General features: G+C 37.8%; 1 protein-coding gene across 1 annotated transcript in view; it reads right to left on the reverse strand.

Annotated features, from left to right (window-relative positions):
- plekhg4 (pleckstrin homology domain containing, family G (with RhoGef domain) member 4) overlaps window positions 1-24,324 on the reverse strand; it is a 91,549-nt gene that overhangs the window by 55,245 nt on the left and 11,980 nt on the right.

Below are 24,324 nucleotides of genomic sequence, written 5' to 3' on the forward strand. Positions count from 1 at the left end.
CTGCATGTCATATCACATCTGCAACACAAACATCTTGAAAAAATGAAGCGGGCTCAACGTAATCAACGTTGGAGCGTTTCTTTGTAAATAAAGATTACGTTCACTGCAAATACTATAATTGAATCTCATCAGTCTCCCACTATCATCTCAACCAACAATCATGTCAGTACTCGCCGGGCTAGCATGCAGGTAAATTCACCTGAAATCTCAGTGTGGCCGTATGTTATGCATTGGATTCTCATTGGGTATTATTAACAGGAATATTTCACAATCCACAATGTTACGTTTTAATGAAGAAGAGGTAATTAAGAGACAATGAATTAAGTGACAGTAAAGACATAACTCTCACCATGTGGGCCCATCTCAACTACCTCTCTTGTTCTCTGTGTAACGGATTATTCAATTATTTCCTTAATCACTCATTTCCAGTAGATTATCAGTAAACTCATTGATCTTACTGACTGAATGCAACCCAAACTACAAAACTGCCCTGAAAGAAACTCTACGCAGCTAACATCCTCATGATGCATTGCTTACAGTACCACTTAGGGCCTCCCAAAACTACTTGGGTTACTAAAGATCAAAAGTACAGTCTAGCATATCCAGTGACTGAGGCATGTCAGGCAGGAGACATGGACGAGACATTCAGACACCGCTTCAGAGACCCCTCTATGTATATGTGCATACATGAGTAGATAGTAATCTGGGGTAAGACTGTACCGATACAAGATAAGAGAACAATAGCAAAGCCTGAGTTAAAGTGAAGATGTTTATGTTGAGAGTAAGAAAGATAAAGAACGTGGGAATGAACAAACTGAAAAACAACATGACACAGCTGTGAGCCAAGCAGACACACAGGTGCACTATGGATAAATATTGTAATTCCACCAGCATTAAACAGAAGTTGAGAGATTAAAGATGTCATGTGACTACACTTTGTGTTTAAAGTCAAAAGCTGGTTAGTAGAAGCACCACGTCTTACAATCTAACTGCTGCTTCTGTTAGGGTTTGTCTACAGTTTGTATAATTAGTATATAAAAACAATGAATGTCTATGGCAGTTGTTCTCAAAAACCCTTTGTCAAACTTCCAGGAGTGGCCTAATAATAAGAATAAGTCTTCATAAGTATTTAATAATATAATAATATTAAATGTGGTTAAGTGATAATATCTTAAATGAAAATTATATTTAAAGAACACTAAAAATAAAGATGTACATCAATGAAAAGCCCTCATATTTTTTAGATTGTTTTATTACAACAGAGGTACCAGAGGAACATATCATCTCAGATATTAGGACCTTCGATTTTGTCCTGCACAATGACTGGAAGCCGAAATGGCTCAGAGAATCACTGCTCTGTGGTATGTCCCCATTTATATAGCCAAGTAAATGTCTTCATTTACAACGACCGGGCTGTGCCATACTGTTATCAGAGCTGTAACTCAGTCAGCCTGGGAACTGAGATCCCCCCACACACATTTCAACCATCTGAAATAACACAAAGAGGATGAAAGTGTGATCATTCTTTGACTCTCATCTTGAAGTTTAGATCCACACGAGTGTTTTATGCTGGTCTCATACAATGATCCATATCTGGAGCTAGAAGAACACACATTGGTCTATCTAGTCAGGTTTCTCCAGCTCTGAAAACATTCTTAAATACTGTGGCATTGATGCATTAGATTCATTAGAAGGACCAACTCATTTTACATTACACAAATCTAAATTCCAGAATCTGTGTTGTTTACCAGGTCTAAACATCATCTGCATGCCTGAATGTTCTTCATCAACATCAGTCATTTCAGATATATGAGCCACTTGTACAGAATACATTCTAACAGCCCTCTTCAAGAGTAAATGAATTCCAGGTTGTGGGATCTTCATTGGTTTTTAATGTATGTTCAGATTCATTTACACACTTAGATATAAAGATTCTTTATTGGCATCAACATTTCGGTTTTCAACTGCACAAAATGTTCTTTAGATTATTCAAATGTTCTTCACGCGAAGAAAAAAAGATTATTTTAATGGGAAGAACCCAGGAGTTCTAAACGTTATTTTCAACGTTGTCCATCGTTATTTGAGAATTTGAGATGAGTGGAGGTCTTTTTTTTTTTTTTACAGTTTGGCAGCAGGACGGCCATCAAAAGCAAGAGACAGAGGGCTTTTCCTCTCAAACAGTTCCGACCGAGATGCCAAGAAGCCATCAATCAAAGAGCAGGGTCTGGAGCTTGGGGAAAAGCTCTCTTGAGGCCCACAAAATCCTGCATCCTCTCTCCGCTGAATAAGTATAACATCATTAGGATCCCCATTTAAACCCGAACAGTAACACACACCACCCATCATCGTGAGCAATCGCAATATAATTTTTCCAAGAGCCACTCTAGTTAAACTCATGCGAACAGTGGAACGGCATGACAGAAAGATGTTGATTAGAGGAGGCTGTGTTCATGTACTCCGTCATGACTAATGCTCATTTATGAGTCTGACAGTGCCAGTAGTGTGTTGACCAAGGAAGGAAGAGGAATCAATGCAGACTTCCTGTCTCAAACAGTGTAAAAGCAAACATTTCCAAGAGAAAGTCAAATATTCCACATTCCTTCTCCATTTTACCTTTTAAAGGTAAGAAACAGCAGCTTAGGCTTTTCCTCTGTGAGCTGAATGGGTGACTCTAAGAAGGGCCCATTCTGAGAGAAGAGAGGGATTTACTGTTAGTCTGCAGCAGACGGCTTAATTTTCTCCAGATCTGAATGGCCACACAAGCCGCTCATTCCTCTCCCTTTTTTAATCACTCATCTTGGTCTTTTCTCTCAGGCATTAGTGAGACAAGTTGGTGAGATTTGGGTCTACAATGGTATCATTCTGCAGAGCTCCGTAGTCATGCCTACAGGATAAACACTGTGCCTCATAAGCTTGTGTGAGTGCGCTGTACCACACTTCGTCAGGCAGATATTCTGTGGTTTTCTGAGTGTTTGTGGTTGGACTTGTTCTTCATTACACTCATATGCAGGCCCTGGCAGAAAGTCTTTTAGCATCTTCTGCAGTGATTCTGGGACAAAACTGTCTTAATTCAGTGGAATAGTTTGGGGTCAGTACGATTTGTTTTTTAAATCAATATTTTTATTCAGCAATAATGCATTACAATTTTGAACTTTCTATTAATTAACAATTCCTGAAAAAAAAAGTATCACTGTTTCCACAAGAATAATAAGCAGCACAACCATTGTCAACTTTGACAATAATAAGAAATGGTTAGGACACTCTTCCCGGTAGCTGAAAGTATTGTTTGCTAAATTAACAAGTGAACATGCATGTAAGAGCTTTGAAATAAGAAAGCTTCATTTTTTTTTTAAATGTCTGAAACCTTAAGACAAACTAACAGACCTAGATAATGTGATCGAAGCTCTGCCTAATTCAGCATGTCAACATGTTAATCAGACTACAACTGGCTTTGTGTGCTTTCTCATTATTGAATTATTCTTTGTGTAATGTGCAATTGATCACAAAGTTCCTTTGTATTGTTTTGTATCTTGGCATACATGCTGAATTGAACCATTTCCCAGAATGTGACAAACCGTCTAATGGTGGCTGTCTGTGTCTAGGGATGTTGTTAGGAGGAGTGTTATTTATGGCATAGGCTCTTTTCACTAATGATAATCATGACATGAAAGTGCATGGCATACGGCTTTGTTAAATCAAGCCTGTCCCCTTTTAAGACGGCAGCTTGGCCTTTGGCTGCACATTATTAGATTACTTAAATAAAGCATCTCTATGGGTCACACTCTTACTGGTGAATAATCAAATCAATTGCATCTGTCCCGAGGGAACAGTGAATCCCTCTCTTGACTGTTTAAGCCAAACAGAACAAAATTTTAAGGAAATGAAAGCACAAAAATATTTAAAAAGTAGTGATGTGGAACAAAATCTAGGTTTACATGTGCAGTTATAATCGAGCTTCAATGGGTTTTTGCATAGTTGAGCTGCAGCCTTCATCTGTCTATTCAAGTATAGGAATAAATGTGTAACTGAATATTTGAAGGATTGCAATTAAACTTTTTAAAAGTGCATTTAAACCTAAACCTACATACTGTGCTTGTGTACAATAATGAGGTACTGCATAGCGCAGTGGTTGGATAGATGATAGGAATGTGAGATGTTCAGGCTTGTTCTTAAAAACTGCCATCTGACGAAGAGGGACAAAATGGAATAACGTAACTAGAGAGATAACATAATCCATTAAAATGTCGGCCAATTTGAATGAGTTGAATAAAAGTGACCTTGTTCTTTCAAGTGCATTTGTGTCAAACTGCAGCTGAGCTCTAACAGATGTGTAAGGTAATAAGAGACACGGTCATGTATGTGTGCACACACTAAAACACACACGCACTGACTCCGAGAGACAACGTATGGCAGGGCAAAGCACTGGGGACCTGACCTTTCACCCCAGCACAAGTGACAGAATGAACCAGCTGTCCATTAGAGCAACATAGTGAAAGAGATGTGAGGTACCAAAAAGAAAGAACAAATATTTCCATTTCCAGTGTTTGTCCTGTCCCAGCTGATCAGGTGACCAGACTATTGTGCACGAGGGTGGCACAGAGGTTTAGAGGGTGGAAACTTTGGCAGGGCACAATGTGATGGTGGTACGTCATTGGGGAATTATGAACACAAAAGAGATGTATAAACCTCTCTCTTTCTCTCCTCCCAACCCCCAATATAGACATTTTACTCCGTTATCAGCAGGCTGATAAGAACAAGGTTCCGGACAAGGGAACATTTAGCTACCATCTACTGACTTCCTGAAGAGGTGAAGCAGCTGTTGAACTATGACACCTCCCAGTCACCACATCAAATGACTGTCCAATGCTGCTGAACTCACTCACAGATCACTGGTGAGGTCAGATCTACCTGGAACACCTTCCAGCGCTCAAATATAGCTCACTGCAAGAAAAACACATTCAGGAAATATTTATCTACAGAAATGGTACCTAGTTAGACATTTTTCCAATAAAACGGATCCCCAGAGAGACAATTTTGCTTAAGGGAACAGGAAAGGATTTTAGAGAGCAGGCCTAAATATGGAACTACGTTCAACTCTAGCTGTCAGCAACATTTCATTTATAATTGTGTAGACAGGGATAAGATTCTGGCATGCAACTACTGCTTGTTTATAAAAGATCTGCATTAAAGCGATAGATACTAACATGTTGCTGTATGACTGACGTGGAACACAAAAATCTGTGGTCTGAACAACTTTGAGTGTTATTTTTTTGAGTGAATTACGACTTTAAGTTTGAGTTATGAAACACCAGAGAAGTTACGAAAAATCTGAAAAAATGGTGCCGTGCTAAAACCGAGCTCATCACATTCCTGGGGTGAGTGAGGCAGAAAATGAGAGCTGTCTGACATTCCACAAGGAATCAAACCTGATGCTCACACAAGTCATAACTGTTCAAACAGCCCTCAAAGAGATCAACAAACCCTCCCCACGTGCATTTTTTTTTTTTTTTTTTTTTTACAACCATTTACTGTGGTAAGTTCCCAGTGACAAGAAATTTGCCAGTCCAAATGAAAAATTAAATGCTGTGCCGATCAGAACAGATATATAATGTTTATTATATAAAGTTGTATGATGCTGGATTAATGATGGTTTGCTGTGGGTGGAGCTACTCAGCACATTTCTGCAGTAACAAACCAAGTAATGGACAAAAAGTTACATCTGGTCAGGACATGGTCAAATCAGAACGGGAAAACTGCTTGAGAACCATAAATGTTTGTCCCTTCTGAACTGATTCAAATTAACTATCTTCCATTCTGAATCAGTGTCTTATTTTGCATAAAGCTGTGTGCTGTGCTGACGTACAGATATAGAAGTATTGAAAAACAGCCCTCTGGTGACAGAAGTGTAGAGTATCACATCAGAGTTCTCTGAATGCTTGAAGAGTGACAGTCTTTAGACGGCCCACATGCTGACCCAGAGGCGTCAGGCCAGCGCTCTGATTCACACTGCCACTGCGCTGGCATCAAGCTGTAAACAGTGTGCCTGAAGCCAAGACTCATAAGAGGCTCCATCCATATACAGCTGTCTACTCAAAACAATCAAATGTGCATCATTAGTACCATTTGGGGCCCACAGTCATACTTTATGGCTTTGTGGAGTATGACCAATTGATGTGCGTGTGTGTGCGTGTTTCTGTTTGTCTCACTTTGCTAACACATCAACCAGGGAGTAAAAACAGAGAAATTATCATCTGACGCTCTTTCCCAATTTTGCAGTCAAATCACAAAACTTGATCCAGCAGGTTAGGATGGGATGGGTAACTATATTCTACAACACTGAGAATTTTGAAGAAATCACAAGGCTACTGCACAGTACTTCAGGGTAATAACATGTTTTAAGGACATTTACTATGGCAATACAACGGTGTTCTTTGAAGAACCTTGGTATACAAAATTGACAATCCAATGAGTAGGCAATACAACAGAGGGACTTTAGGATAAAGACATGGCTGAGTGGCAGTTGCTAAACTATACACATTTGTATAAATGAAATGCACGCAAAGACAAGACTTACAGGGCCGGCCCTGTAACAGCTTAGCTTCTAAGCTTCAAGTGCTCTTCAAAATAAACCCCATCTAATTGTAATCAGTCTATCCCTGAAATCCAAACCTGTAGATGGGACTCCATCTAAACTCACTGGCACATAATCAGTCAAACACACAACTCAAAATCCTGAGTCCTTGGGTCTTTGGGGTTAATCTCCAGAACGGTGTACAACTTTCAGAGCGGCTGCATTGAGATCAAAGCCTATTCATGAGCTAGACACAAAAAAACGTTGACTTTTGGCCTTCTGCCACTGATGGATTGAGTCCTCGTCTCTTCTATTGTGAAGCAAGACTCCATTGGCTGAGAGCTGGATTGTGTGGCGACACTGTCTGCGGCTGAACTCAGCAGGATGTGACAGTGTAAGGTCACGTGGAAGGGGTTACATAAATTTGGGGGGGTCCCAATGTTTGACTTTGGCACAAGCAACGGGCACCAACTGTGAAGATAAACACAATTTGGAAGATCACATGACAACACAGTACAGCCTTTCTAGCACATTCAGCTACCCTCTACACATCCTATAAATTTAGACCTCAAGCGAACCTAGATGTGTGCTTCTAAGGGCAATTATATTTAACAAATTTCTGTGCAAGCTAACAGATCAGTGTGAATAATATGAGCACGTTTCAGTTTAAACTTGCAGTCTGACAGATTTTTTTCGGTGTTATCATAGTGATTATGGACACAACTCTACTGGCTTCTGCTAAAATAGGTCTCCGGGTGAAAAGGACAGTGGGAATTCACCTAAACACGAGTGTTTACATGTTGTCACTAAAATGTGCGCACATGTTTATATTTATGGTTCTCCTTTTTGTCATTTCCTCCTCAAATGGTCCACACAGAACGGTTTTCTTTCCTGCCTAGTGTGTTGGGATTAACATGTAAAAGAAGAGAGACCCAAAGGGTGTGACAGCATTCTTGAAGCAGCAAGAGCCACCCAAACAAGATGCATAACAGTACACTGATTCAGGCAGTTATATTCAGTTTGAGAGATCTGTTATCTGCTGTCAACTCTTTTGAAAGCCTGATTTTTTTTTATATTAAAAAGATGTATTTTAAAGCGTTTAAATGTGTTTTATAACTCTAACCTATATAACTTCCTCAAACCTGTATAACTTGAAAAACAACAGCAACAACAACAACAACTGTTTTGCCCATACTATAATTATTTTGAAAAGGAAAAAAAAATGTCTTTACAGTCAAAGTCAACCCCATTGACTTTCACTGTATGGAAAAAAAAAAATCTATTTTGTTGCAGAGAATAAGAAAATGCATCAGTCATGTTTTTCACATTATAGTCTGACTACTTATAGTGAGACTATATGCAGCTAGCATTGATGACAATGGTAACACTTTACAATAATGTGTCATTTGTTAACATTAGTTAATGTATTAACTAACATGAACAAACAATGAACAATACATTTATTACACTATCTATTAATCTTTGTTGATGTTAGTTAATAACAATAGAGTTGTTCATGTTAGTTCGCAGTGCATTAACTACTGTTAACAAGCACAACTCGTGATTTTAATAATGGATTAGTAAATGCTAAAATGAACATTAATAAATGCTGTAGAAGTATTGTTCATTCTTAGTTCATATTAACTAATGTAGTTAACTAATGTTAACTAATGAACCTTATTGTAAAGTGTTACCATGACAATTTACTAAAGGATGAAGACAGTCTGTGCTCAGATTGTAACTTTAGCGTGTGAGGTAATGAATTTGCATGAAAATGACTGATGATTAGCATCAATGCCTCAAAGGAAACAAGTCAAAGCTTGATCCCATACATTACAGTTGTGTATGCAGTAGTGTATGCAGGAGGAAACTGTGAAATCCCTTAGCATTGCATATAGTAACCTCTCGCTACTCCACATGTCTTGAGTTATGTCTCTATATAACGGTTGTCCCAAAGATGACCAGTGCACCGTGATTTACAGGCATGTAGGACAAAATTAACCCTAAAGGTCTTTAGTCAACATCCCTGAACTCTGCCTAAATCCCATTACATCACAAATGACATTTAAAAATGCTTCCCTTTTACTCAGACATCTGTTAACATTCACACTAAAAACTATTTAAAACCAAACCGTCTATCCTAAATGTGCTGGATGTTCTATCTTTGTACACATCACTACATCAGAGCGCTCTAGCTGCATAACAAACGCGTGGCCTTGCAAGGTCACACTTTAGAACCTGTAAAGCACATATAAAGGTTAATTGGTTAGTGCAAGCAGACCATAATCCCCATGTGACCTGTTCCACCAAATAGCATTTGCAGTATTGAGGACTATCCAGCCAAACATTAGCAGGGTTTGGTATGGACTTGACTATAACCAAATGTCACAATCTGAGTGCTGAACTAACATGACATTTTGTTTATTTGGTTGTGGGAATGATGGGAACAGTGGTTTTCTGTTCACATCTAGAATAAAAAACAGAAAAGAATCAGAAGGGAACAAGAGAGAGCGAGAAAGAGAGTGCTGTGATCATGTTTTATACTCTGTGTTGAACAGGTCTGATCAGGAGAAGCATCGTGAGCATTCCTCAACATCAACAATATAAAGAGATGCCACGAGATATGCTTTCCTGTTATCTCTCTCTTTCACACACACACACACACACACACACACACACAAATCAAAGTTTGCAGTCTATAAGATTTGTTTTTAGATTTCTTTTTATTTTATTAAGCAAGAGCACATTACATTGATCAAAATTTACAGTAAAGACATTTACAAAAGATTTCTAATAAATGTTGTTCTTCTGAACTATTCAATCACCTTTTCCAAAATGTTAAATATATGAAGTATTGATAATCACAATAAATGTTTCTTGAGCAACAAATCAGCGTATTAGAATGATTTCTGAAGGCCCATGTGACACTGAAGACTGGAGTAATGACTACTGAAAATTCAGATTTACACAGGAATAAGTTACATTTCAACATATTAAAGTAGAAAACAGTTGTTTTGAATTATAGTAATAATTCAAAATATTACATATTTTACTGTATTTTTGATCATATAAATTCAACCGTGGTGAGCCTAAATGTTTTATTTTATTTATAAAATCATGCCAACCCCAAACATCTGAATAGTGGTGGAATGTGTGTGTGTTTCCTAAAAGGGGTGTATTGTCATATTTATTTGACTTCTTCAGACTGCCCTAAAGGTATGGTAAGTATACTCTCAGACACACACATATCAGACTCAAATCTGCCCACTAGCAAAATGTAGCCTCACATTTACAAACAGATGCCTACACATTAAATATCATAGACAAGGTGTTTGTTATTACTGGTGAGACCCCCTAGTCATAAAAAATCCCTGCAGCTGCCTTTCTCATGAAGTCTCCTGAAGAACAGAGTGGTGAAATTCTTCAGTCAATAGTCATAATCTTAGAAGCACGCAGTGTTACTCTGAAGGGTTAAAGTTTAACACATCAGAGCAGGCTCAAGAACAGCTCTCTACCTGACAACAGATACAGACAAACCTCAGACCTCTCTGAAGCATCTGAGTAAACCTGCTCTTCAAACACAACTACTAGATAACCCAGTGACCCTTGGACAAATGTCTCTACAGCGAGGTGGGTCGAATTAAAGATCGCCTCACCGCCAAGTCGCCCAGAGAAACAAAAAAGGACACAATAAATGGGCCTAATTTAAGCCTCCGACATCTTGACAAGCAGTGGTGGGCTTGAATGAATGAGCGGGAGGCTATTTTGCTTTTAAACGCATTTGTTTCCAGTTACCTCTACAGCTATTGTGAGCTACAGATCACTGAGCCAGAGCTGCAGTGTTTCCTGAAAAACTGAACCATATGCAGCTTGGCCGGTTTGGGGGATTGGATGTTTAGATTGACTCTGTAAATTGTACCCGGCTCACTCAATTACAAGGACAGAGCGATTGCTCACAGGACAAGCCCAGCAGCGCTCTTGGAGACGATACACTCCAGGTCAGAGGAAGTTTCTCGTAAAGCGTAAGAGCAACGAATGTTTGTGGTTCAATCAGCAGATGTAGCACAGCGCAACCTGCTCGGAGCGTAACTGTGGTTTGGAGTGAAGAATGAGCATATGAGTGTACTAATAACAATGTACTTCAACTCCAAACACAGAATTTTGCCCCTCTTCCCGCCCCCCGTTCTTTCCTTCTGGGCTCATTTTCAATATCAACCCGGCAAACCCAAACACAAAAGATGAGGCTAAATTGAATCCACACATGTCAGTGTTTTCAAACTCGATGAGGATGAAGAAAATATGGTTTCAGATGAAACATATCGCCTTCATTCTTCACCTTCAGGGCAGCAGTCACCTTTAAGAGAACGAAAGGACAAGAGTGTTGTACACACATACACACTTTCCTTCCTCTCTGCATGGTTGACCTCTTTACAGGCTCACTGAGATGTAAAGGAGACGAGTGTAATGCAGAGAACAGCTGGCGTGACAGGCCTGAGCACACACACACACACACATTTGGAAGACCCCGATAGTCATGAAGAGAGGTCACACACAGACACAGTCAAACCGGCTCTATGAAACCTACAGAAAAACAGCAGCACGCAGTCAGCTCTCAGTGGAGCGTATTCATGCTGACTCCACAGTTTCACTCCCCTTGGCTGCTTTACCTGCGTCAAGGACAGTATAGACCACCAACACACACTCTGAGCACTTATTCATTAAAAACACACACTGACTAAAGGTCCTATTCACGGATAACAAGCACACTACATCACCACAAAGAAGTTCCCCTATAGCTAAAGTGTATTCTCACACTGTTGACACAGTCAATCAGCAGCAGTACAGTAAAACTCAGTAAAACAGCAACAGTACCCCCTGTCTCCCACCCCTCCCCCGTCTCAACCCCCGTAAGGTAAAGCCATTAGCACCTCTAAACTCCAGAGTTGTCTGTACTCACCATGCTGCAGGCTGATTGTCCTTGCCTTCATTAGATTCATTTTCTAGCGAGTCCAGCGGCGTCCCGTGCCACGATTAGGTGTGTGTGTGTGCATGTGTGCTGAGTGGGCAAGTTTGTTTGTGTGTGTGTTGCTCACTAACCCTTCCAAACTGCAGGTCTCCGACACACTGACACACTCCCCACACTGCAGCAGCTCACGAGGTAGAGACCGCCCACTCACTCCCTGCCCCTCCCCTCTCACACTGCCTGCCTGTCTGTCTGTCACTCAGAAACTTCTGACCACACCCACAGCTCAAAGACCCTCCCAGTCACACTTTACATTAGCTGCTGGAGCAAAGCAGACACAAGGGAAAAATAATGTCAACACGAATATGCAAACTACATATTAAATATGCAGCGATTACAATCAAAAGAAAGTTTTTAAAACATAGTTTACTCAAAAATATATATTTAATGGGCACCAAAACTGTTTGCATACTAACTTTCTTCAAAATATCTTCTTTAATGTTTCAGAGATGAAACAAAGTCATTCAGGTTTGAAAAGCCATGAGGGTGAGTAAATCATTCATTTCAATTTTTAGGTAAATTATGCCATTGAAATGATGCTTTCACACAATCGCGCATCAAATTCTGATCAGCGAAAATCATCCAACCAGTGTTGGTAATGTTACCTAAAACTATTAAAACTTTCCAGTAACTGAAAAACTTCATAAAAAAAATTATGCTGCTTTGGCAACTAACGGAAATAAGTTTAAGTACTGAATTAACTAACACTGAAATAAAAATAAAGCTAAATAGACATGGCAACTAATAAAAATTACAAAAGCAGATGAAAAGTGTAAAACTTTTAAAATTACAAGTGAAAATATGAATATAAAAGCTAATTCAAAATATTAATAAATAATATACAGTCAAACCAAAAACCAGATATAATCTGGGTTTTTTTTTACTAGTGGGTGCAGGACACTATAGTTTATAAATGTAAGTGAGGATAGCAAAATAAAGGGAACTGTGACATATTATACCAAAAAATTCTTCATAGAGTGGACTATCAGTAAAATTTGGGATCAAAAATTATTCAGACGCTTTGACCTGACCATGTTTTGCTTAAGTGTTTTTCTTTAATTGCTAATGCAAACTTTTTACACCACAGACTGAACAAAATAAAGCATTGCTTGGTAACTGGTTGACCTAAATTGGTATATAAATGTAAATTATTATCTAATTGTGTACTTAAATTTAACAGCTGAATAATTTTGGTTGATTGTAATCCATTACATACTTTTAAAGCATGAATTTGTTCTGGCACAGTTTAACTCTGAGTTCTTGTCATATTTTATTACCATTTTCTAAACTATCGCAATGTGAGAAATGTTGAAGCTGTCTGAAAAAAAATTTGATTTGACTGTAATAGTATTTAAATAATATTAATATAATACATCCAACTGAACTCACTGACTCAGTTAAGTAACCTTAACTGACTTTATGTGATGTTATAAATAGAAACAGCACTTTTAAAATGAAATGTGTACCAAAATACATAATTCCGTCAAATATAATTTACTGCACAGCACTCTGTTGGAAACACTGTAATCTGGCTTTTCTGTGAGAAAGCTACATACACCCATGCAGAGACTGGCTCCCTGCTGACAGAGTGAATGGACACAGAGCTCTAGTGGGAGGAGAAATGCTGTCCAAGAGGAGTGATTGACACTTGATCTGCTCACCACTGTCTAAAAGATGAGAGGGGATCAACCAGGAGAAAGGCAGGCAGTGAGGGGTTAAGTGAACATGGGGCACAAGGGGTCAGTGCCTCAGCCAAACGCACAGCTGGTCTAAGAAGAATTAAGTCACCTCTTAATACATAGTTAATTAACTGAATGATTAATTAATTATTTGTACCTCAGAATGCTTTTTTCTTTCTTTAAAAGTCTGTATGCCTCTTTCTTGTCCATCTGCAGTTGTTGTTGTTTTTTCTACATTACATTGCATATTTTTATTTTAAATTAATATCCAAACTTGATGACAGAATTGTCCTTTTTGAGTGAACTTCAGCTAAAGCTTCTAAACAACAAACATGTCCATAATAACACTGCATCCATGTGTATACTACTGTTAAAAATAAAGAGTTTTTTCATGTTTTTTAATTAAGTCTCTTATGCTCACTAAGGCTGCATTTATTTAAAACATGAAAATGGTGATATTATAAAATAATTTTACAATTTAAAATAACTGATTTCTATTTTAATGTATTTAAAAATGTAATTTATTCCTGTGATGGCAAAACTGAAGTTTCAGACTCCATTACTCTTCAGAAATCACTCTAATATGCTGGTTTGGTGCTCAAGGAGCTCTCATACTGGACAAACAAATGTAACTCAGTGTTGATAAATTGCTAAATACAACTGGTTAAATGAAAACTGGGTTTAAGCAATTTTTCAACCAATGCCTTTCAGTGTCATCTCGGATATTGATTTTCTTAAGTATCATTGACAGGGCCCTTAAATCAATAATTTAACCATTAAAGTAGATAAAGCATTTAGGAAAATCAACAAATATAATACATTAATTCATAAATGAAAACAGATTTAATTATTATTATTCAAATTAATTTGGTCTTTATATTTCCCCTGCTGGAAACAGCACAAAGGAGATTTCTCAGATTGGAAATAAATGTTGTTCTTCTGAACCAAAAAGTTAAGTATATGAAGTATTGATAATCACAATAAATGTTTCTTGAGCAACAAATCAGCGTATTAGATGTACATTCTGTACATTTACACTGCATGTAAACCTGAACAATGAATTAAGGCCATACTAATTTGAACCCACATATGTGGGTCAGTGTGTTTTTAGCCTGTGCAGTGTACGATCCTACCTCACTAAAACTCTCTGTCGAGCATGTGACCATTCCTCAATTAAAATATATTTACTTTTAACCAGGCATGTAAAAAACACATGTTCCTTTGGCTCTAGACCAGGGGTCCTCAACCTTTTACAGGCCAAGGATCACTTGATGGATTGAGAGATGGACCAGGGACCCCTAAGTGAATAAATAAGTACAGCATTTTAAGCCTGGCCTATAATAGCATTGGTACAGTACCATATTAATGTATTTATATACTTTGTTATCATTTCTACATTGCAAAAACATAAAAAAATATATTATTAATGTACAGAGTCATATCTTATACACTTACCATTTAGCTGAACTTTAGCTAAAACTTTAGGTGCAATAATAAACCTCTTACAGGTATCTGATGGTGCAAATCAGTCATGCTGCTGTTTGTTTCTCTCTCACTAAAAGTTTGTAGAGAGCTGGGCTCGAGGGAAGGAGTTAAATACAGTAACCAGGGGGAGCCAAAGCACTCGGCAGTGGCTGGAATATGAACACTCAGATTCCAGCTGCACACAGCAACAGCAGGAAGCCATGTAGATCAACTCACTGCCATGCCAAAATCATTCAAATTGAAAATGTAATATATTTTTTCCCCTGTTCAGAATAGTTTAATTTTAATGAGCTTTTATTGGCATGACAAATATTTGTACAATGTATACTGTATCTTTATATTCATATTTTCAATAGCATTTCCGGCTTAGCTGCATATAAATAAATTAGTCCAAGGGAAAAAAGCCACCAATGACAGCCATTATGTTTCCCTATTAAGAAATTGTATATGAAAGTTTAAAATGTGTGGTATATATGTCTAATATCATAATATATTACAATTCCCAGATGTCTGTGTATTTTGTGCATTCTGTCTCCCTCTGTAAGACCAGTTTTGACATTGATATGTCACCTTGTAAACAGACACAAAAATAATCTCATAAAGTCCACACAGTAGCTGTACGGCAGGAAGTGGAAAACGGAGGGAGAGTGGATATTCAGCCATGCGGAAAAAAGAAGCTCTTGTATTGCACCCTTTGTTTATGGCTTGTTATATGACATGGTCCTTCACCCAAGGCTGTCATCAGGAGTAATGCTTGGTTCCTGTGTGTGTGTGTGTAGCACACTTTATCACAGGCTACACAAACAGAGTAGAGTCTGAGGTAAAGGAACACCTGAGCTGCTCTACAGAAATCTTGTAGTCCAAAGTCCAAAAATCAGTCCATGTAAAGTGAGAAGGACTGAAGTTACTAATTAGCAGTTATACCGGATGTAATTGGGTAGCCATTATTTCCAATTGAATTAAACTGAGATCAACGGGAATATATACTGATTCCCAAGCAATTGTATCAGTCGTGAGGATTTATGTCTGAAGGAAATCTCAGAAGCTGATACCTCTTTAAAGCAGGTTTCACAGACACACACACACAACATCCAGAGTGTGGCAAGGGGAAGGACTACATCTACAGGCCAGAGTAAGCATATGCTTGATGACTGTTCTTTGATGGAGAGGTCAGATAACATAATGATTGATCAGCATAATAGCTCTTAAACAACAACAAAAAAGGAAGAAACAGTAAAAGTAGGAAGGAGAAAATGGGTCCAAATGATCACTCTAGCTGTTTTCTTACCTTTAATGGTAAAGAAGGCCATAAATGAGGAAGACTACAAACATATCCAGACATACCGGAGATAGGAATCAGTGTGTATGTAAGTAACAGCACAACAGGCCCAGGCCTCAGGCAGCCAACAAATGAGGAATAAACTGTGGAGTTGGAGGCTAATAATGGTGCAACACATAAACACCTAGAACCCTAAAGTACTGTACTTACAAACTAAATATTTCACCCTCTCTCTGTGTTTGTTGATGTAAGCTCGAAATCTCCAACATCAAGTTTTATGAACCGACACAAGAATTTTACTCACTACATACACCTCAAATCCAAACCAGTATCAAACACTGATCTTTCTTTTAGCTATTTATTGGTATAATTTAGACTATGTTTCTTCCAATGGCTTCTCTGCACTAAAGTATGCCTAAGAAATGAAAAGTGACTCAGTGACTTCAAATAAACCACTTTTAAAATATTTTTTACACATGAAAAAATAAATAAAATCAGTCACTAGCTAATTTGGAGCATGCTCTCCATTACTACTCTTACTATTTTTTGCCATATGGGTCAATCACTGTAGGGTGCCTTTGGGTGTTCTGTACATAAATAACTCGTTTGCCATGATAACTTAACATAAAAATGACTATGAAAGAGTGTGTTACATTAGGCTAAGTTTTTATATTCATAACAAAAGCATTACTTGGCTCTTTAGATACATTTTCTAGATTTTTTTTAGTTTTGCGTAAGAGGATGCGTGTTATTTTGCTATGTCCCATGCACTGCTCATTAAATTTGAATGAGAGTAGAATACAGTCAAATCATAAAGTTGTTCTCTATTAATATTTTAATAAAGCGACTGGGTTTTGACCCATATATTTATGTGATACTGTCCTGTAATAGTGTCTTTGTATGATACTGTGTTATTCTGAATCCAGAAAAATCTTTGCAATTCCATTTATTCCTTTTGACATCTTTTGGTGCAAGTTGTTTTTTAAACGTTTAAAGTCAAAGATCACAGCCAAACTGGATATTTAGGAAAATTAATATGAAATTTCCTGGTGAAAAGATGACATTACTTCATGCACTTTTACAATGACTTCTTACCGGCATTGTTTGCTACCACATAAAGATACTCTCAAGAACACATTCACAAACACAGATGATGGATAAACAAGACCGTCTGTCCTGATCTGTTTCTCCAAAACTCGATCTGATTAAGTGATTAAACATGAAAAGGGATGCAGTTTGTCTGGAATGACTGACCAATGCACTGCTGATACCAGTTAACCTGAAGCCCTCTGCTTTTTGACAGGCTCAAGGGACTAAGAAACTGATTTATTTTTACATTTATTAGATTACACCATTTATATAAAGAGAACAAGAGAATAAGAGCAAGAGAAAAAATAAAGAGAGAGAGAGAGAGAATAACAAATCAATAACAGGACATTTTTTCCCCATTATATGCTATAAATGGATAAAAAGCAGTAATACAGATATGACCTTAAATTATAAGAAAACAAGGCAAACTATCACAGTGACTGCCGAAACAAACCCTCATGTGATCCTATAATAATTCCATGAATTTGTACCAAGATTTGTCGCAGGTGGTGAACATTACCAGCCAAAACCAATAGAAATACAGAGAGACACAATAGCCAATCTGAGCTCCATCCATATCAGCAATGAAAACAAGGATTAAACAGATGAATGACAGAACACACGTGAGGTTTACTGAATGAATATGCCATGTGTTTCCATCTGCTGAAAAAAGCTGAGAAAGAATGAAGAGAGAGCCTGTTTTCCTTCTAAAAAACAAAATGTGTGAGAAGAACCATCACAGATCTCAACCACATATCTATAAATGCAGGCATGTGCACTTTGTCGTAAGTAGCTAGTAAAACTGATCTGCCAAGAATGGAGAAAGAGGTGACTACAGCAATTCTGACAGAGAGAGAGAGGGAGAGAAAGTGTTTTTTTCTGTAGCTCAAATAGTAGAGCATGGCGCTAGCAACGCCAAGATCATGGGTTCGATTCCCAGGGAAAGCAAGAGCTGATAAAATGTAAAAACTGTAACTTGAATGCAATGTAAGTCGCTTTGGATAAAAGCGTCTGCTAAATGCATAAATGTAAATGTTCTCAGAGAGGGAATTTGCGACAGATGGACAGAAAGAAAGCAAAGCTAACATCTCTAAATAAAACACCTACCCAGCTATCACCTTAGAATTACCTTTGAACGTGAGTGATTTGTGCTGAATCACAAGAGACTCTATATGAACATTCAGTTCAATGGCATTTTTTTTTTTTTTTAACTATGGAGCTTATAATATGACAAAACAATATGAATTTGAATTGTGTAAATTTGAATTATTGACAAGTGTCACTTAACAAAACTGAATATCATGTGGCATTTAACAGAGCTCTGAATTTGATTTTTTTTTAACTTGAATATTGAACATTTAAAATTTAACACAATTTAATTTTTTTTATGGCAGTTTTTTAATAGACATGTATTTTGTCATGTACAGGGACCACCACCCACCCCAAACACATAGGTATTTTTAGTCAAAAGTATAAAATCTTCAAATTTTTATTCTTCAACATAAGCATAATTTGTTTGACTCTAAAAGCAAACCTTTTTTAGTCCATTGTGAGAGAGGCTGATCTTAAATATTGACTTTAGCTCTGTAAATCACTGCCGCTCCGTGCGCCTGTCAGCAACAACCTCAACAAAGACTAGATTAAAAATGTGCCATCATAATCATTCCACCAGAATCACATTCGGATGTCATATCAAAAGTAATCCGATGCTTTAGTATTTTCTACGTGTTGAATTTACTTAATAAAATGGAACACAATTCTGTAAAATGGAATGAAATGGAACACATATTTTGTCAGCTTCATTTAAATTAACAACTGAAAGAAGACAGGAGAAAACAATAACACTTTCCAAGAGCATATCTGTGTGTCTCTAGAGACTGTGCCTGTAATAAGTGTAGCATCTGTTATATAACTAGGCCTACTTACCAAATCTCCTTACATCAGAGTAGTTCAGCTTCAGTTCTATAAACTTTAATCTATTTGTGCACTAAATGTCTATTGAATGGACTGTTAACCACAGCTAGATGTGCTTTTGTGGACATAAGCACAGGTAATCCTCACTGAAAATAAGAAGTCCACATGTGCTCTCAAGTGCACCTGTGTTCTGAATAGCTAAATAAAACCAGAGCATACAAGTCTAATAAAGCACAATGCTTCTTTTGCACCAAGCTGAGGTAAGGTAAAATCAACAAATCATGTGAGATGTCATTAGGTGCTCTGCAGGTTACCTATTGAGTCAACATCTGCGTTTTTATGTATGACATGAGTAAACACATGCACCCTCAACACATTTTAAATGATTCTGGGACACACGTGAGAGGTTTGTGGTTTAAATGAAACCTTTTGTGTTCATTATACAGATTGCTGTGGAGTTGTTTTTATTTTAGAAACAACACACTCAGGCTGAACAAGTCAGTGCTCTTTTTAAACTGAAAAAAGCTGTGACAGTAACAAATATTTCATGTTGCACATAAATAAATAAATAAATGTTCTTATCAAACTGCTGTAAGTAATATAAAAATAGACAAATGTACACAATAATAATAACAAAAAACTAAATAAATGTATGAACTGATTAGTACATATTGGGTCATAATTTGTGCATACAAATTCACTGAAAAGGCCTGTCCCACCAGAGCATGTAAAATGTGTCAAATACTATTTGTACATATCAGTGTCAGAGAGTTCAGCCATAAGCCATTAAGTAAGACTCACCAACATCATTAACCCCTAACCTCAGCTTCAACACATACTGAGGATAAATGTTCCATAGCCTTCAAAGAAAATGAGTTTCCTTCAAAAATATCAATGATAACCCTCCAGCATATTTATTTACAATGTCTGTTTGAATGATGGGTCTGGATGGGATGCAGGCCACTGTGGGATGAAACGCCACAGTGATGGTGACCAACTTACATTTCACTGATTTCACATACAACCAGTCAACAAATGCACCCCAATACTTCAATTTTTTACACACAAGGTAAAGCTTTACTTGTATATCTGTAAATCAGATAAGAATCAGCAGTTGAATTATGCATGAATTAAGCACAGATGAATTATGCATGCATTCATTATTGTAGGATAATAGTTCAGTTTTACACATTGAATTTTGATTCTGTACTAGGAATATGATTGTAAGAACTGGATCCCACTTAAGCTGGCTGCACACTAGACGATTTTCAAATCTTAAACGATTTTAAAACCATGGGAGACCACAGACGTGAAGACAGTTCAACCGATTTTTAGCCTTATAATCCTCTGAATGCGCACACTAGATGATTCGAGCGGACCGCACACTTGTCGATTGTAGGAACGATTTCACAGTGACACGTGATCACATGGAGACTCGCGAGATCAAACATGACTAGAGAAGAAAAACAAATCGAGGACAATCAACGTTGTCAGCTGGCTCTCCTGGCGCGCGTTCCATTTCACAGTGAAAAACAAAGTATAGAAAAGAATATGGGTGATATTCTCTGCTTTCATGTCATGTTTGTGGCTGCCAAGTTTCAGCTGTAGAAGCACGCAACATCCGGTAGGTGACGCTGGCTCGCTCTCATTGGCTATCGCGGGTATCACGTCAGAGGCAGCCCGATTAGAGTTCGGCGACGCTCCGTCTCGATCAGGAACAGATAAATAATCGTAATGACACCACACAATAGAGGATTTTTGGACAAAAAAATCGCTTGCGACAAGCAGCGAATCGGGCCACACTCCCCGATCGTTCTGGGGTGCAAATCGGCCTTAAAATCATCTAGTGTGCGGCCAGCCTTAAAGGGCTAAACATTTTTAGGATTGTGGATTAGTAATGTGATTTAAGGATAGAAACTCACTAACAGGTGGAGCCCTGATGACTTGACTCACCTGTGACTAATCAGAAGGGTGCGTCTCTGTGCTGCTTTACTGTGTGTGGAGTCCTACACTGAGTCTCACTCATCTTTATATCCTGAAAATAAATCCAGGCAAAAGCAAGGACTTTGATCTACTAAATATGGGGTCACTGGTGACTCAATATCCTGCACTATAACTACTGGGCAATGCACTGATTAATAAGCTAACTGATTGAAACTTAGGCCGCATTTACACTGCATGGTTCAAGTGACCCAATTCCAATTTTTTCCTCCCATGTGGCGGATATGGCCCACGACCGTGTAAGCAGGAAAAAAAAATCACACGGATTCCGATATTCTCCAATCGGTTTCAGGCCTCATTCATATGTGGAAATAAATCAGATATGAATCGGATACGTGCATTTGCGCCTGCCGTGTAAGTGGACAAATCGGATATTCCCCTGTAAATGCGACTCCTACGTCATTGAAAAGTGAGTTTTTTAACATTTCACGATACAGACATACATGTAACAAATTAAACACCTCTAGCTGAGCAGCAGAATATTCATTTTGTTCGTTTGTGTTAAATAAAAGGCGATCTGACGCTGAAATGTGTTGCTTTTGAAATCACGCTGAGTACTCATAGCTGTTATTGTCTGTGACGATGGCACAGACGAGCGCTTCAGTCCCGTTCGTTCCATCGAAACCACAAAATAAAATGCACACAAACATGTTCTGCCTTTGATACACATTCACTAATGAACGCATTTGGTTTTAATTACTAAAAAACCACAGACGATGTGACATGCTTAACAATATCTACCACCTGAGTATTATTCCAGTCGCAAGCTTTCAGCGGAGCTGCGTACATCACTGTCCTGAAGAATTTGTAGGCCATATAATTATTTTGATGTATTGATGTTAACTATTGTATTAAACACCTTTCTATATGAATTCCATGTCAATAAATTAAACTCAATGTACTATTCAAATTGATTTGTGATGTTATATAAGCTATTTTTGGCTTGTTTCACCAAGTACAGTATAAAATGCACACATCGGATACGGGTCACTTTTAAAAGAAATGTAAGCACATCGTCCAAAAAAATCGGATATAGTCACAAAATCGGAATTGGTCATCAAGACCTGCAGTGTAAATGCAGCCTTTGAATGGCGCACCCTATACTCAGTGTCCTGCTCTGTCTCCATTTTCCATCAGCCAAAATCTGATCTGACACATGGATACACCTTGTTAGGACTGACTCCAATTGGCTAGTCCCCTAGATCTCTCAAACTTTTTGACTAAAATAATATTTCAAAAACAATTCATGTTTTAATATTAATTAATAAAAGCTTAATACTCAATGCCAAGCTCTAAGATATTTTATCAGGTAGAAAGTGTATTTCATGTATATACAGGTGCTGGTCATATAATTAGAATATCATCAAAAAGTTGATTTATTTCACTAATTCCATTCAAAAAGTGAAACTTGTATATTATATTCATTCATTACACACAGTCCGATATATTTCAAATGTTTATTTCTTTTAATTTTGATGATTAGAGCTTACAGCTCATGAAAGTCAAAAATCAGTATCTCAAAATATTAGAATATTTACATTTGAGTTTGAATAAATGACCATCCCTACAGTATAAATTCTGGGTATCTCTTGTTCTTTGAAACCACAACAATGGGGAAGACTGCTGACTTGGCAATGATCCAGAAGACGAACATTGACACCCTCCACAAAGAGGGTAAGTGACAGAAGGTCATTACTGAAAGGTGTGGCTGTTTACAGAGTGCTGTATCAAAGCATATTAAATGCAAAGTTGACTGGAAGGAAGAATTTGGGTAGGAAAAGGTGCACAAGCAACAGGGATGACCGCAAGCTTGAGAATACAGTCAAGCAAAGCCGATTCAAACACTTGGGAGAGCTTCACAAGGAGAGAACTGAAGCTGGAGTCAGTGCATCAAGAGTCACCACGCTCAGACGTCTTCAGGAAAAGGGCTACCAAGCCACTTCTGAACCAGAGACAACGTCAGAAGCATCTTAACTGGGCTGTGGAGAAAAAGACCTGGACTGTTGCTCAGTGGTCCAAAGTCCTCTTTTCAGATGAAAGTAAATTTTACATTTCATTTGGAAATCAAGGTCCCAGAGTCTGAAGGAAGAGTGGAGGCACAGAATCCATGTTGCTTGAAGTCCAGTGTGAAGTTTCCACAGTCAGTGATGATTTGGGCTGCCATGTCATCTGCTGGTGTTGGTCCACTGTGTTTTCTGATGTCCACAGTCAACGCAGCCATCTACCAGGAAATTTTAGAGCACTTCATACTTCCTTCTGTTGACAAGCTTGGCACCTGCCCACACTGCCAAAGGTACCAAAAGCTGGTTCAATGACCATAGTGTTACTGTGCTTGATTGGCCAGCAAACTCGCCTGACCTGAACCCCATAGAGAATCTATGGGGTACTGTCAAGAGGAAGATGAGAGACACCAGACCCAACAATGCAGATGAGCTGAAGGCCACTATCAGAGCAACCTGGGCTCTCATAACACCTGAGCAGTGCCACAGACTGATCGACTCCATGCCACGCCGCATTGCTGCAGTAATTCAGGCAAAAGGAGCCCCAACTAAGTATTGAGTGCTGTACATGCTCATACTTTTCATTTTCATACTTTTCAGTTGGCCAAGATTTCTAAAAATTCTTTCTTTGTATTGATCTTAAGTAATATTCTAATATTTTGAGATACTGATTTTTGACTTTCATGAGCTGTAAGCTCTAATCATCAAAATTAAAAGAAATAAACATTTGAAATATATCAGTCTGTGTGTAATGAATGAATATAATATACAAGTTTCACTTTTTGAATGGAATTAGTGAAATAAATAAACTTTTTGATGATATTCTAATTATATGACCAGCACCTGTATATATATATATATATATATATATATACATATATATGAATGAATGAGGCATTTTGTATATATGTATACTTTCTACCTGATAAAATATTTTAGAGCTTGGCATTGTGTATTAACCCTCTGGGGTTGACAAACGCGGATACGCGTTTTGAGGCAGATTTTCCTGATAAGGCCGAAATTAGCTTGAATTACTCTGCCATTTTTGATCGTACAGATAAGAGCAATACACCATTCGAATCTGTAAGGGGTCTACTTTTATTTGTATACACTCATAATAACAACTAAACTTTGTGCTTTTGAAGAATAAAGAAAACAAACAGGGTGTGCTCTCTGTGCTTCATCATGTATGAAAACAAACATTCTGCGATGGAGTAATCAGTATGAAACCAACACGATGTTCAGTCTGTCCAGTCTGACTCCGCGCCGTTCATATGTAAATA

Source organism: Onychostoma macrolepis, chromosome 07 (assembly GCF_012432095.1).
Source record: "Onychostoma macrolepis isolate SWU-2019 chromosome 07, ASM1243209v1, whole genome shotgun sequence".
In the NCBI taxonomy this organism is placed as follows: domain Eukaryota; kingdom Metazoa; phylum Chordata; class Actinopteri; order Cypriniformes; family Cyprinidae; genus Onychostoma; species Onychostoma macrolepis.